The following is a 17,501-nucleotide window of genomic DNA, read 5'->3' on the forward strand; positions in this document are numbered from 1 at the left end:
TAAAAAAAATTTTTGACATGAATTTGATCAGAGACAAAGAAACTTACAAAAACATCTAGATTATTTTTAGATAAGTTTCTTTCAAATTTTTTTCCTGAGGACTGGAACAAGCTATATGAGAAAAACTTCCTGACACACCAGAACAAAGGTGTGGAGTTCACAAGATCAAGGTAAGAAAATTTCTCAAACTTCACTCATTCCCTCTCATCATAAAAAAAAAAAAAAAAAAAAAAAAAAAAAAAAAAAAAACTGGTTCAGACTTCTATAAATGAATCAAATGTTTTCTGATGATATATATGAGAAATTCAACTCTCCAATAAATATTTAGAGATTTTTCAACAAATATCATTAAAAGGACAACATGGGAAAACACTTAATCGAAGAAAAGGTTTTTGATTGGACCATGTCTGCAATCAAAAGGGGTCCCACATGAAAGAAAAAGGTGCAAGTTGGATACTAATGTTTATCCTTTTAAAAACCGTTGGAATCTCTAATTATCTTTAAATGAGATATACATTAAATTAGAGATAAACAAAGGTTTTTCAAAAACGGTTGCTTCTTTAAGAGATTAAAACATCATTAAGGTGTCATAAAACACCTTGAATACAAACAACCCACGAAAAACACTCAAAAATCTCTGTCTCAACTCACTATAAATATCCCCTCCAAAACAGAGACGTCCATCTTCAATCTTAATTCTCATACCCTAAAAACCCTTCTCAAAGCAAAAACCCAAATCCTAAATGGCTGCCACCAACAATAGTCCACCTCCAGCTGAACACTCTCTTCCCTTAATCACTGAAGCTGAATATCTTCCTTTGAAGAACAACAATGAAGCAATGAATACTAACATCAAACAATATGATGTGAAGTGTCAAATTCTCATTGAATTCCTGATCAGAAGCCCAATATCTCATGCTCTTACAAAGACCAGAGAGGTACCAAAAAGACTGCTACAACAAGTTGTAAAAACTCTCGAACCTCATAGTACAAGTATGGAGCTAACAACACATGTATGGGAAGATATCTTCATCACAATCTCACCGGAGAAAATAAGGGAATGTTTGGAACTACCCTTAAATCAAGACGATGAAGAAGCACCACAAAGAGAAGACATGTTTGAACAACTTGATGCTGTAATGGGATGCAAGGCAAAGATTTCAAAAATCAATGAGTTCAAGAGGAACAAACTACCTGCCTTCTGGCAAGTGTTGATGGAGATACTGAATAAGTGTTTATCATCCAAGATCGAAGGAACAGATCAGATAAATATGAATATTCTAACAATCATGTTCAGCCTCATAACTGGGTTGAATATTGATTTTGGAACAGAAATATTTAAACTGATCAAAAGATAAATTCTGACCAAAACTGGAAAGATAGATTCACATCTACCATTCCCCAGATTTTTGTCCATCATAATTTCTGATGCTTTTTCTGAAAGGAATCTACAAACTCCAAAATCAAAATTTATGTAGAAATCAGAAATTATGAGACCTTGGAGTGCTGCAGGGTCATGGAAGTCAGATTTTAATGTACCTGTTCTGCCGGAAAATATGATGGATCTGATACCAGAAAACTCATCATACAGAGCAGAATATCTGAGAATGTTAAGTAAACAAGCAGAAACAAAAGAAGGATTTGAAAAAGTGTCACCCATGGAGCATGATGCAGAAGAATCAAGCACACCAAGAATAGAGCAGCAGGATGAATCTGATCCTCATCCAGCTGATAAAGATGTGCGTATGACTGATGCAACAGAAGAACATCATGCAGAAGGCTCACATATGGGAGAAACAGGTGCAACAAAATCTAAACTCAATATATTTTATACTTCTGAAAGTGATTCTAATGAATCAATTCAAGGAAAATATGAAATTTTACAAAGAAGCACTGTTTTTACAAAACAAAATGTGAGTGAAACAAAAGACCCATTTTCTGAGTCAGACTCTGAGGAGGAAAATGTGGTGACAACAGGTGGAGATCAGTCTACTGATCAAGGAAACCTGGATGAGAAAAATAAAATTTTCTCAATAACTCATGGAGAACCTGAAAAGGTTCAAGGATATGAGGAAAACCAGGACTTGAATTTGTTTCAATTTTCTGGTAAGGGAACAGAGAATTTGGATACTTCCAATCCTCTTAACCTCAGAACATCAGAAAATGTGTTTTCTGGTGGTGTTAGAAGAGAAACATCTGTTGTTTCTCCTATTTCCTAAGGACAACCATCTATGTCCCCTAAACAACTTCATAAAAGACTTGAAGATAAAGCTGCTACTGAGAAAACAGTCATGGAGGAAAAACTTGATCTGATACTGGAAGAAATCAGAAATCAAAAATCAGAAATCAAAGTTTTATCAGAAACTGTCAAAACTGTGCAGAAACAAACAGAAGAAAATAATGCAGCTCTCAAAGAAATACAAAAGTCATCAGAAAACAAAGGAAGTTCATCAGAAATGGAGAAGGCTCTTAAAGAACTACATGATATCAAGAAAAAGATGACTGAGATTGCAACTGCAGGAGAAAGTTCAAGTTCAGGAAGGCTTCTTGAAGAAATACAACTTCTCAGAGCCAACAGCAGCAGCTTGACTGAGGCTTTTGAGAAGTTGATAATGGAATTAACCGAACAAAGAAATAAAGAAAATCAGGAGTTTCAGAAGATAAAGAAGCAAGAAGAAACAAACACTCAAGCTCTTACTAACATTCACTTGTTAGTAAAAAGATTGCAGTTCAATGTTGCCACACTGGCAAAAGTTGATCTTCATACACTAAAAACTCCAATTCCTCAAGAAAGACAAGCAACAGAATCAGAAAATCCTCAACATCAACCAGAAACCATCCAACAAGAACAAATCAAGCAAATAGAAACCTTAACAGCTCAAAAACAAAAGCAGACCATGGGTCCACCACCAGATAAACAAAAGTTACCGATGGGTCCTCCACCAAACATACCAAAGCCAGACACTTCAAAGATCCAACATAAAGAATATACTCCAACTCAACCATCTTCTACAACCATCACTGGAGAAACAGAATTTAGCATAAGGATGGACACAAAAGAGAAGAGAAGAATGGAACATGAAGTGACCTCCTCAAAAAGGCCAAGAAAAATAATGAGAGTAGATTCAGAAGGCAACATCAAAGAATCAGAAGTGCTGGAAGGTGATCTACACACAATCATGTATCCAGAAAAACATCTGAAGCACTACTATTGGAAAGGTCCAGAAGACAACCCAACAAGGCCGCTCTCACCAATGAGTAAAGGCATTCTTGAAGAAAGAAATAATGGCAGCTGGGTAATATTGCACAACAACTTGACCAATCCAATAGTATCAATTGAAAGAGTTGATACTCTGACTACTGGAGGAGGCATATTAGGGAATGAAAGTCAAAACAAGTACACCCTGATCAGAAAAGACAAAGATGTTCAAAAGGTTACTAATGCAGACCTGGCTGATAAGATTCATCAAATGGACATAGTCAAGATGAAGAACATCATTGATGAATGGAAATGTGGTTCAGTAGTGATCAGGAGAGCCCTTGACAGTCTTAAAAGTGCATGAGCGAAATTATACAAAAGAGCAGCACTAGCAGACTTTGATCTATGTATCAATTTCGAGTATAGCACCAAAGTGTTAATACCTCCACCCAACACAATGATTCCAGCTGAAATCCCTTCAAAGTTAGCAAGAACTAGAGCAATCTTTGACACACCAGAAATATGTGCGGTCTTCAAAGATGCCCATGAAGAGAAAGCTCTATTCAGAATCAGTGAAATTTGCAGGTATTCAAACCAAACTTTAAAATATATAAGAAACTGCATAAATGACAAACAAGAGCAGCTCAAGAAGAAAGGAAAGAACAATGAACAGCTGAGAAAGAAAATTGAAGTTTGTATTGAAAATTGGATGGAAGCAAGAGAATGGTACAAATCAATGTACAAGGCAACTCAAAAGATAATTGATCACAAGAAAAAGCTGAAACCAGGAGACAAACACAGAGGTGGAGTGAAGATCAATTAAATGAATTGATGAGATATTGTTGTTTTTGAAAAATATTTAGAATTTGTTTTTCTGTTTTTGAACAATGGTTGAATGGTTTATGTTTTAAGTTTTATGTTTTATGATTTATGTCTGTGAGACATAGTCACTTGATCTTTCTTTTTCAAGAAGTAGTTAAAAGTTGTTTACATTTGGACATAGAGGTAGTTCATTTTCTTACAATACTTAGGGGGAAACTATTAGGAAACTTTATTTGTAAGTATTGAAGAAAATCTTAATCAACTGGATCTCTGAAGAAGATAACAGTCCTGAAGATCACAGCAAGATGAAGAAAATCAGATAGGACAACTGAAATGCAAAGTATCTACTACAAAGAATCACAAGTTGATCAAAAGTTGATTTGGATTATCAGAGAAGGTCATTTCTGATGGATCTAATGATATTTCTGATGAAATATCATCAGTTTCTGACAATTCTGATCATCAGACTTTCTGATGATATGTTCACCAGAATTTCTGATGAAGTGGTTTATCAGAAATTCTGATGAAAGCCCCACTTGTCTAAAAATCACAACTCTATCCTGCCACCCATGACCGAAGCATGACATTATTGGTTATCATGATTACAAATACAACTTGAACGATAGATTCAATGAATATGTCAAATTGCTACTTTACGCAGGACTTATTGCATGAATAAACAATAGTTTATTCGTGTCCACAACCGTCTATAAATAGAAGGCTCGAGAGGCAGAAGATACTTGAGTTTGAAGCTTAGCATTCGTATACAAACACTCAAACTCCACTGCTCTTCTCACCCACAGAAATCAAGATTCATTTGTATTAGATAATAATTTTACAATCACCTTGTTAAACTAATTTGTTTCAAAGTGATATAAACTTGATACTTTTGTAGGTCTTGTTTCTTGAAAGTCTGATTTCCATTTCCGCATATCTTTTTCACATATACTGAAATCACTTGCCATATTACGTAAAAAGAAGTTGTTAAGATCATACTGGGTCCAACAGTAGGTTTGTGAACCGGTGGAGAAAGATATTGAGCCATTGAGGTATGTGGTTGTCGGCAGTAGGTGGTTGTGGTTGGTGGTGGGTTAAGAGTAGAGAGAGATGTGTAGGTAGAGAGAGATAAGGTAGAAAGAGAGTGAATTTTCTGTTATAAAAATATATGTAAACAAATAGTTAATGTTTTAATTTTATATATATAATTACTGAAATACCCCTACCCTTAATTGAATCATTTAACTGAGTTAAGGGGTGGGGAGCAAAATGAGAAAAACATAGTAAACTCTTGGAGGAAAATGACTATTTTTAAATGATTGGGTCAAAACGGTTAAAACGACCAAACCACGGGGAGCAAAATAGAAGTTTACTCATAAATAAATTTATACAAGTTGTTCGTACAAAAATGTCCACATGCGGATCGAAATAAAAGCCACTTAAGACTAATATGGGTCCTTTTCGTGGAGTTGCAAATTCCAATATCTAAGACCAAGTCTGCTCTAGCCTATTCCATATCTGCTATTAATATGCGCTTAGTCTTTTGAAAATACGTCAGTTTTCACTGATAAATACAATTAACCAACTCTTTTGAAAACTCTTTTCGAATTTACTTGAAACCATTTGGTATTTCATTTTTTAAATTACTTGGGACAAACTATATCTCTTGTTTTACATGACTGTCAATACAGTCGGGGACCAGAAATCATATGCCGGTACATGATTAACAGACATACCACATTTTTCATAATCATATATATATATATCATTAGCGTCTGTCATGTGTACGCCTACACCTCACGCTTAAATCGTTGCCATTTGCAATTAAATGAGTCGGGACGTCCAGGACACGATCTTATTAACCCCCAAGTGTTTAAGTTATCAAGAAAAATGGATTAAAACGAGTTATTTACGTTTCTATGACATCATTCGCCATTTTGCAATACCGTCAAGTGGCTAATGCCATATCCCAAGCCTTTATAAAATAAAATAGGCTAAGTGTGTTTACCCATGGTAGTCTTTAATAATACCAATATTTAGCACAACCATAATTCAAAGCAACTCAACTTAGGCGCAATTTACTGGAGGCTTCTAGTCTGGAATGAATTGAAATATTATCCGTTAGAATGTTAACGGGTCATTTATAAGTCTTTGACTTTGACCGGTTAATTTAGTGGATACGCTCGGTGTCACACCCCCAAATTCCACTTGCGGAGTACCATCCGCTTGAGGGCGTGACTGACCAGGATCCAGCCACCAATTATACTGAATAATTGAATTAGTAACCAAAGTAATACTTACTAACCATACGATTAGCAAATATCATGTTCAGAGCTTAAAGTTTTAAGTTCAAATAGTAGTAAGTAGCGGAAGCATAAGTAAAACAGTTTTAAACAAGGTTCACAGTTCATGTTTATTTAACACCCAACACAGGGGTAGACGAACACTACACATCCCCAAGCAACAAGCTCCTCAGTCACTGGTTACCTGCAAAGCATGCAGTAAGGTGTCAACAATAATGTTGAGCGAGTTCACTAGTTGTCCAGTTTTAATTACCAAAAACTTGTTTCACCAGTTAATTTACCCGTTTATACATGCCATGGGGAGCTACCCCAAAAGTTAGCAACTAAACTGTTTTTCCAATACCGAACACTAGGTAACCGTAGCGTTTCCGCAGGATGCCCCGATGTCAATGTTCTATCATCATTGACGGATGCCTGAGTACATTAGTTCACGACCGATCCCATACACGGGCACGGTGTGAGGCTGGTAAAACCTAAATAGCGCTATCAACTAATAACCCGTTCGCCTGGCCCCGGCGACTAATCGGTATTATGTAGTAGGGACTTGAGTGATAGAGTTTCGTTTAGTGCCGTTTGTTGCAATCTGTATAAACAGTAATTAACTAAAGGTTCCCAATAACAAGGGAAGAAAAGTAAGTTGTATCCCTCATAAGGGGATAGTGTTGTTTTTAGTTCCGTTTCCCAAACCACCGGGAACGCATGCTTTAAGTTGTGAACTCACCTTGGGTTGCTCGGTAGATTAATTACCCGGTCAATCACGTTGGTCACCACGTCCTAGCATGGTTACCAAATATAGGTCAAGTTGGGGTACAAGTAATCACGTATAGCAAACACGTATAGACACACTTAGCATGCATACATTCAAACAGTTGGGTTATTGGGCCTGCCCTAACATTTTCACAAACAAACAGTGACAGAAATACATGCAGCCCAGTCAACAGATAGCCCAACAAGTCGTGGCCCAATAACACGTAGGCAGCCCAGTCGAGACAAGGGTGGTCTCGACTCGAGGATACACGGTCTCGAGTCACAACCGGGAGATCTCGAAGAATCACGTTTTGGTCTCGAGTGTGCTGCTTGCGAGTCGCAATCTCAGGAGTCTCGAGCCCAGTCTCGAGTCGAGATCATGTCGTCTCAAGTCGAGACTTAGTCGGTATCGAGTCCCTGAAGCCCGTCTCGGTTCATCATGCTTTGGTCTCGAGTCGCAACCAAGGGTTCCGACTCGCAACCATGATTACGTGCACAGAAATCTTCTAGAACCTGTCGAATGTACTGACCAATAGCATTTTGATTTCATGATAATGTGTACTATCCAATGAGAGTGCACAAACATGTTTTCTTGTCTGGATTCCCATTTTAACCGATCAAACAACATGATTTTCATATATTCATATCACCTTCAACATGTTCTTCACATATTCAAGCCACATTCAAATAGTTCATCATTTTAGGGTTTTCAACCTTTAACAAAACCTCCTATGTTGCATCGAATTATTAAAACAGTGATCACCAACCGGAAATGCATTCAAAATCACGTATTTTGAATCACATATTTATTCAACTCATATATATTGCAAGGCATTTATTCATTTCTACATTTACAAGTCAAGCTAGTATGATAACCACCAACATCTTATGCATCAAAACCTTATTCATCACATAAGCATCATCTAGTAACAAGTAACCATTTTCTTTATCAAACAATCACTCGAGACCGGGAGTGGTCTCGAGTCGGATCCTTGGGGTCTCGGCTCACTTGTAACACACACATATATATAATATACATACAACACATAATAACAGATAGTTCATAGTTTTCATTTAATAATATACGTACACGCAATCTTACATCAAGAAGGTTGCCCCGGGAAACCCGAAGTGTCACATTATCCCCAAGTTTTAAGAACTTTCGTCCCGAAAGTTAAGGTAGTCACTGTCAAGCTAGTATAAGTGAGAACGTTTCAACGGGGTGTCACATCTTCCCCCCGTTAGTTTGGAATTTCGTCCCGAAATTCGGTTGTAGCTTGAGTGCTGGGGTTTTCGTTTGGGAACAACTGGGGATACTTGTGCTTCATCTGGTCTTCCCGCTCCCAGGTAAACTCTGGGCCACGTCGCGAGTTCCAACGGACTCGTACGAGAGGTATCTGGCTACGTTTGAGGGTTTTGATCTCTCGATCCGTGATCTCAATCGGTTCCTCAGTAAAGTGTAGCTGTTCGTCAATAGTGAGTTCCTTGAAAGGAATTACAAGCGTTTCGTCTGACAAGCACTTCTTCAGATTAGATATGTGAAATACGTTGTGTACCGCACTCAGTTCTTCAGGCAGATTCAATCTGTAAGCAACCTTACCGATTCTCTCGGTAATTTCGAATGGTCCGATATATCGCGGATTAAGCTTGCCCCGTTTACCAAAGCGAACCACACCCTTCCAGGGTGAGACTTTAAGTAGAACCCGGTCACCAACCTGGAATTCTAGTGGTTTCCTACGCTTATCAGCGTAGTCTTTCTGACGGTCACGAGCTGCCGCCATGCATTGTCTGATCTGGGCAATCTTTTCCGTTGTATCTACCACCATCTCTGGGCCCGTGATTTGACTATCACCGATTTCCGCCCAGCAAAGAGGTGACCGGCATTTACGACCGTACAATGCCTCAAAAGGTGCTGCCTGAATGCTAGTGTGGTAGCTGTTGTTGTAGGAGAATTCCACTAGCGGTAGATGCTTCTCCCAATTCTTGCCAAAATCGATCACACATGCTCTAAGCATGTCTTCTAGGGTTTGGATGGTGCGTTCGGACTGTCCATCCGTTTGTGGGTGATAAGCGGTGCTCATATCTAGACGTGAGCCAAAGGATTTGTGCATAGCTTGCCACAACTCTGAAGTAAAACGAGCATCTCGGTCGGAAATAATGGAGGTTGGCAACCCGTGCCTCGAAACTACTTCCTTTAAGTAAACCTCCGCCAAGGTAGAAAACTTGTCTGTCTCTTTAATAGCCAAAAAGTGAGCGGACTTGGTCAATCAATCTACTATTACCCAAATAGTATCATTTCCGCGTTGAGACCTAGGTAGCCCTGTAACAAAATCCATGGAAATTTGCTCCCATTTTCATTTCGGGATTTCTGGTTGTTGGAGTAGGCCTGCTGGTTTCTGGTACTCTGTCTTGACTCTTGCGCAAGTCAAACATTTGCTGACATATGTTGCTATGTGAGATTTCATACCAGGCCACCAATATGTAGTCCTTAAGTCATGGTACATCTTATCCGAGCCAGGATGTACTGAGTAACGGGACTTATGGGCTTCGTCCATCACGAGTTCACGTAAATCTCCATAGAGTGGAACCCAAATGCGCCCTGTTACATAGTAAGCGCCATCTTCTTTTCGTTCTAATCGCTGTCTCGATCCTCGCAGGGACTCAGCCCTGATGTTTTCCGGTTTCAATGCTTCGACTTGAGCATTTCGGATCTGAGTAGGGAGGTTAGACTGGATGGTAAGTTGCAATGCTCGCACGCGCTTTGGTATAGTGTCCTTTCGGCTGAGGGCATCTGCCACGACATTGGCCTTGCCGGGATGGTACTTGATGGCGTATTCGTAGTCATTCAAGAGTTCGACCCATCGACGTTGTCGCATGTTCAATTCCTTTTGCCTAAAGATATGCTCGAGACTCCTGTGATCCGTGTAAATAGTGCACTTGGTACCGTACAGGTAGTGTCTCCATATCTTAAGAGCAAAAATCACTGCTCCCAGTTCCAAGTCATGCGTAGTGTAGTTTCTTTCATGCGTCTTAAGTTGTCGAGAAGCGTAGGCAATAACTTTCTCGTGTTGCATCAACACGCAACCGAGCCCATGGATAGATGCATCGCAGTAAACCACAAAGTCGTCAGTGCCTTCAGGCAACGAGAGAATAGGAGCACTACAGAGGTTATCCTTTAGCCTTTGAAAGGCCGACTCCTGAGCTTCATTCCACTTGTAAGCAATGCCTTTCTGAGTGAGAGTCGTGAGGGGTTGAGCAATCTTTGAGAATCCCTTGATGAATCTGCGGTAGTATCCTGCCAATCCCAAGAATTGGAGAACTTCGGTTGGCGTCTTGGGCGTAGGCCAATTCTTTATCGAGTCGATCTTAGTGGGGTCGACATGAATCTCGTCCTTATTGACCACATGCCCAAGGAAATGGACCTCTCGAAGCCAAAAGTCACACTTCGAGAATTTGGCGTACAATTGCTCATTGCGTAAGAGTTCGAGGATAAGGCGTAGGTGTCGTTCATGCTCTTCTTGACTTTTCGAGTAGATCAGGATGTCGTCGATAAACACAATCACGAATTTGTCGAGGGTAAGACTTACACACTCAGTTCATGAGATCCATAAAAACCGCAGGCGCGTTAGTCATTCCGAAAGGCATGACGAGGAACTCGTAATGACCGTAACGAGTTCTGAACGCAGTCTTGGAGATGTCTTCATTACGAACTCTCAGCTGATGATAGCCTGATCGCAGGTCAATCTTAGAATAGTAGCTCGATCCTTGCAACTGATCGAACAGGTCGTCGATGCGCGGGAGAGGGTAACGATTCTTGATGGAAACCTTGTTTAGCTCACGATAGTCGATGCACATTCGGAATGTGCCATCCTTCTTCTTAACAAAGAGTACTGGTGCTCCCCAGGGTGATGAACTAGGACGGATAAATCCTTTATCCAACAGTTCCTGTAATTGCGTAGAGAGTTCCTTCAGTTCTGCAGGGGCTAGTCGATAAGGCGCACGAGCTATGGGCGCTGCTCCGGGAGCTAGCTCGATTTGGAATTCGACCTGACGGTGGGGAGGGAGTCCAGGTAGTTCCTCAGGAAATACCTCGGGGCAGTCACGTACTACAGGAAAATCTTCAATCCTCTTTTCCTTTTCGTGGGTGTCGGTGACAAGTGCTAGGATAGCGGTGTGCCCTTTTTGTAAACACTTCTGGGCTTTTAGAAGCGAGATAATGCCGGTGACTTCTCCGCCTTTGTTACCTTGAACGATGAGGGGTTTGCCAGAGCGGCGAGGAATACGAACCGCTTTCTCTTGACAGAGGATCTCAGCGCGATGCTTGGATAACCAATCCATACCGATGACGACGTCGAAGCTTCCAAGTTTGACAGGGAAAAGATCGATACTAAACGTCTGACCAGACAATTCTAGTTTGCAGTCGTGGATCACGTGCGAGGCCTCGATGTTTCTACCATTGGCTATCTCAACGATGTGCTTAGAACTTAATAATGCAGGTGGGTGCTTAAGCTTCTTACTAATACGTAGGGACACATAACTAGCATCGGCTCCAGAATCAAATAACACAAAAACATAACGATCATCAAGTAGGAACTTACCCGCCACGACGTTGGGGTCATTCCTTGCTTCTCCAGCTCCAATCACAAAAGCTCTTCCTCTTGCACCATTCCCAGCATTGTTGTTTTGTTCATTGTTCCCAGCTCCCTGGTTGTTGTTGCGATTCTGATTCAGTTCAGGGCAATCCTTTCGCATGTGCCCTGTTGCCCCACATTTAAAACATCCGCGGTTGTTTCCCTGCTGCTGTTGCTGTTGAGGTTGTTGCTGATTCTTCCTTGCCGGGAACTGACTTCTACAATCCTTGGCTTCATGCCCCATCTTGTTGCATCGCTGACACTGACCTTTGTTACATGCCCCATTGTGGTGCCTGTTACACTTGTTGCACTTAGGGTAGCTTCCCCGGTAGCCACCCTGTTGCTGAGGGCCTTTGTTATTCTCAGTTTTCCTTTGCTGGGCTGGGGCCTGAGTAGAGTTAGCATCCTTGCCCTGATTTCCATCCCACTTTCGTTTGCCATCACTAGAAGTTCCTTCCGCAACACTGATCCTTTTGGGCAACTTGCCCTCTTCCACGGCCTGGTTGGTGAGTTTGTGGGCAAGACGAACCACGGGCTGTATGGTAGTGAGGTTGGCCGAGGTCACATGGCTCCGGATTTCTGGGACTAAGCCTTTGATGTACAATTCGATCCTTCGATACATGGGTCGGGACATGTTTGGGCAAAGTGCAGCATAGTCGTTGGACAGCTTGGTGTAGGTCTCAATCTCTGACCCAACCATCTTGAGACCATAGTACTCGTCCTCGAGTTTGTGGATGTCATCCCTGTGACAATACTCCTCCTTGATCATATCCTTGAAATCTTCCCATGCAGTAGCATTAGCAGTCTCCAAACCAAGCATTTGAATTTGCGCCTTCCACCATGAAAGCGCGCTTCCCTCAAGGGTACCAGTAGCAAACTTCACCCAATTAGCAGGGGGACATTCGCAGACAGCAAAGACAGCTTCCACCTTCTCGATCCAGTGAAGAAGCCCTATGGCACCCTCAGTGCCATTGAAAGGAAGAGGCTTGCAATCCATAAAGGTCTTGAAAGTACAAACACGTGGTTGCACAGGCGCATGCTGACCTCCAGGGTGAGCTGCGAAAGCTGCAGCCACCGTGTTGATCAGGTTAGTGAACTGAGCCTGAGTCATGTTGACGTTTCCTCGTCCGCGTCCACTCATTGTCTTCATAGCCAGAAAACATAGTATGAGTGTGATGTCGTAATATAGCGAGAATGAGATAGAAGAGGGGAGGCGTATCTATCTAATTAGGCAAACTAATATGTATAGTAGAGCAGAAAGCATAAGACAAACAAGCAAGTAAACATGGGTCCGAGCTATAAGGTCAGATAAGTCGAGTCTTGCACTTGGAGTGTAGTGTCGTTACGAGTCACGGGTTATAGTCTGGTTTTTCTCAAAAAGATTTTCCCCTTTTTAAAACCAAGTTCACTATAACCAATGGCTCTGATACCAATCTGTCACACCCCCAAATTCCACCTGCGGAGTACCATCCGCTTGAGGGCGTGACTGACCAGGATCCAGCCACCAATTATACTGAATAATTGAATTAGTAACCAAAGTAATACTTACTAACCATACGATTAGCAAATATCATGTTCAGAGCTTAAAGTTTTAAGTTCAAATAGTAGTAAGTAGCGGAAGCATAAGTAAAACAGTTTTAAACAAGGTTCACAGTTCATGTTTATTTAACACCCAACACAGGGGTAGACGAACAATACACATCCCCAAGCAGCAAGCTCCTCAGTCACTGGTTACCTGCAAAGCATGCAGTAAGGTGTCAACAATAATGTTGAGCGAGTTCACTAGTTGTCCAGTTTTAATTACCAAAAACTTGTTTCACCAGTTAATTTACCCGTTTATACATGCCATGGGGAGCTACCCCAAAAGTTAGCGACTAAACTGTTTTTCCAATACCGAACACTAGGTAACCGTTGCGTTTCCGCAGGATGCCCCGATGTCAATGTTCTATCATCATTGACGGATGCCTGAGTACATTAGTTCACGACCGATCCCATACACGGGCACGGTGTGAGGCTGGTAAAACCTAAATAGCGCTATCAACTAATAACCCGTTCGCCTGGCCCCGGCGACTAATCGGTATTATGTAGTAGGGACTTGAGTGATAGAGTTTCGTTTAGTGCTGTTTGTTGCAATCCGTATAAACAGCAATTAACTAAAGGTTCCCAATAACAAGGGAAGAAAAGTAAGTTGTATCCCTCATAAGGGGATAGTGTTGTTTTTAGTTCCGTTTCCCAAACCACCGGGAACGCATGCTTTAAGTTGTGAACTCACCTTGGGTTGCTCGGTAGATTAATTACCCGGTCAATCACGTTGGTCACCACGTCCTAGCATGGTTACCAAATATAGGTCAAGTTGGGGTACAAGTAATCACGTATAGCAAACACGTATAGACACACTTAGCATGCATACATTCAAACAGTTGGGTTATTGGGCCTGCCCTAACATTTTCACAAACAAACAGTGACAGAAATACATGCAGCCCAGTCAACAGATAGCCCAACAAGTCGTGGCCCAATAACACGTAGGCAGCCCAGTCGAGACAAGGGTGGTCTCGACTCGAGGATACACGGTCTCGAGTCGCAACCGGGAGATCTCGAAGAATCACGTTTTGGTCTCGAGTGTGCTGCTTGCGAGTCGCAATCTCAGGAGTCTCGAGCCCAGTCTCGAGTCGAGATCATGTCGTCTCAAGTCGAGACTTAGTCGGTCTCGAGTCCCTGAAGCCCGTCTCGGTTCATCATGCTTTGGTCTCGAGTCGCAACCAAGGGTTCCGACTCGCAACCATGATTACGTGCACAGAAATCTTCTAGAACCTGTCGAATGTACTGACCAATAGCATTTTGATTTCATGATAATGTGTACCATCCAATGAGAGTGCACAAACATGTTTTCTTGTCTGGATTCCCATTTTAACCGATCAAACAACATGATTTTCAAATATTCATATCACCTTCAACATGTTCTTCACATATTCAAGCCACATTCAAATAGTTCATCATTTTAGGGTTTTCAACCTTTAACAAAACCTCCTATGTTGCATCGAATTATTAAAACAGTGATCACCAACCGGAAATGCATTCAAAATCACGTATTTTGAATCACATATTTATTCAACTCATATATATTGCAAGGCATTTATTCATTTCTACATTTACAAGTCAAGCTAGTATGATAACCACCAACATCTTATGCATCAAAACCTTATTCATCACATAAGCATCATCTAGTAACAAGTAACCATTTTCTTTATCAAACAATCACTTTCATCATTAATAAACAACAATCATTATCAAATATTCTAAGCACAATGGTTCGTCTTTCATTCATCATTTAACTAATCAAGCAAATAAAACTTATCATCCATTTTATCCAAACAACTATAAGACACTAACCGGTTAGAAGAATCAATGCCCCAACTTTCGATTGATGGTATTGAGTGAGTAGAAATCCGAGAGCTTTGATGCAATGGTTGAACCCGAGAGAGGGAGAAGAGGGTGATGTTTGTTAGGGTTTTAGTGAGGGAGAGGTAGAGAGTGTGAGAGTGAAATGAGGGAGAATGTAAAGGAGGGTGTGTTGGGTTTTTGGTTATTATAAGAGGGTGATGCACCTTGAGTGGGTTGAGGGCTCCCGAAATGGGCTTCTCGGTTGCATGGCCCAACCGGCCCGTCTGTTACTGTTCACTCGAGACCGGGAGTGGTCTCGAGTCGGATCCTTGGGGTCTCGGCTCATTTGTAACACACACATATATATAATATACATACAACACATAATAACAGATAGTTCATAGTTTTCATTTAATAATATACGTACACGCAATGTTACATCAAGAAGGTTGCCCCGGGAAAACCCGAAGTGTCACACTCGGTTCACTAGATTAAGCGTGGACCAGATAGAATGTGGTTTATACCCTCTCGAGTGCAAGGACTCATGTAATATGGGTTTAATAGCCGAGCATTCTGATTAGACATGATTTTGAAAGGTTTTGACCCGATTCGACTAGTTTTCATATATTATTTTATATAACCTAGTCGTACGTGTATATACGGTATCGGGTGGTCGAATGGGTATATGACAAGTCTATTATGCTAAAACATGCTTCATAATGTTGTAAAATCAGTATCAAAGTCAAATTACATGTTTTATTGGTTTTAAAACCATTTCTATGCCATAAGGGCATTTTTGGCATTTTAAAGTATCTTATGTTGACTTGTCAATAAACCAATCAAACGACATGACTAGAAGATATAATGTAATGCCTGCGTCCCTAGACTTTTAACTTTTGTCACTTTTAGCCCCTATACTATGTGATATTTGATACTTTTAATACTTGGTGAATCTTATGCTATGATAGTTGATTCTTAATACTAGATTCTTGATACTCGAATCTTGATTCTTGATACTTGATACTTGGAAACTATGATTCTTGATACTTGATACTTGGAAGCTATGATTCTTGACTCTTGATATTTTGGTGCTTGGCTCTTGAGACTCGTGAAACTTGAGACTTGGTTGAACGAGAGACTGGAGACTTGTCACTGGCGGAATCTATGAAACTTGGAATCTTTTGTGTTAATGATGTAATCTAGTTATGTGATACTATTACCCAATAATACGCAACGCAAAGCTTAATCTAACTCGCAAAACGAATCAAAGACGGTGAAACGGAAAGGATGGGATTGACCGAATGGCAATCCGATCGGATGACCATCCGATCGAACTGCCATCCGATCCGTGCACACCGTCTTTCTCCCTCTCTCTGACACTATAAATAGGCATGTCACATCATTCTCACTGATGTGACAGCCTCACTCGATCCAGACGCACGCACTCCTCTTTTTATTCCATTTCTCGGTGATTTTGGTACGTTTTACACTAGATTCTAGTACATCTTTGATCTATGCACTATTCTCTACGTGATCCTCCTTTTAAATCACACTTTTCACCGTGAAATCTCTAAGATTTGAGCTCTCGAGGGTGACGTCACCATGGAGGTTTGTACCAAACTGTTGTGTGATGTCATTCTAGTCAAGATCTAGCTCAGATCTAAGGAATTTCATGCGTTTTACACCGAATCTTTACTAAATCTAGCCTTTTTATCTAAAACTTATGTTTATCTTCATCTTTTCTTAACTTTTCACTTAAAACGGTGGAATCCGGATCTGAATGGACTGAAGACTTGATGATTAGTCTTGAGTCAGCTTGGAAATGGATTGTTGCCGGAGAAGATGACCGGAGTACGGATTCCGACACAAGCACCGCCAAGAACAGACGACTGGACGGACTGGGGTGATTCCCATCCGATTAGAACGGCTGTACATTGGTTTGTTTACCATTGTCTCAATACGTACCAGGTCGTCGCCGTTAAAAACAGAAACTTAGAAACTTTACAAGGTTAGGAATGGGACAAGGACAACTCGATCGAATGACAATCCGATTGGATAGCCATCTGATCGAATTGCCATCCGATCAGGTGACACTTGCCTCGTAACCTTAAACACTTTGAAACTTTGGAAACTAACATCGTCGAATGGCAATCCGATCGGACTGCAATCCGATCGAACTGTCATCCAATCGATGTGTCATGTGCCTCTTAATCTTCAACACTTAGAATCTCTTGAAACTGATACTCTGGATCTTGGAAACCTTGGAGCTTTGGATCGAATGGCAATCCAATCGAAGTAACCTGAGTTGAACATTGACTAAACTGTCGAAATCTCAGCACTTGGATCGAATGACCATTCGATCGAATGGCCATCCGTATGGATGACCATCCGATCAGATGGCAATCCGTCCCATACACACCA

This window comes from Helianthus annuus, chromosome 6 (assembly GCF_002127325.2).
Source record: "Helianthus annuus cultivar XRQ/B chromosome 6, HanXRQr2.0-SUNRISE, whole genome shotgun sequence".
Taxonomy (NCBI): Eukaryota; Viridiplantae; Streptophyta; class Magnoliopsida; order Asterales; family Asteraceae; genus Helianthus; species Helianthus annuus.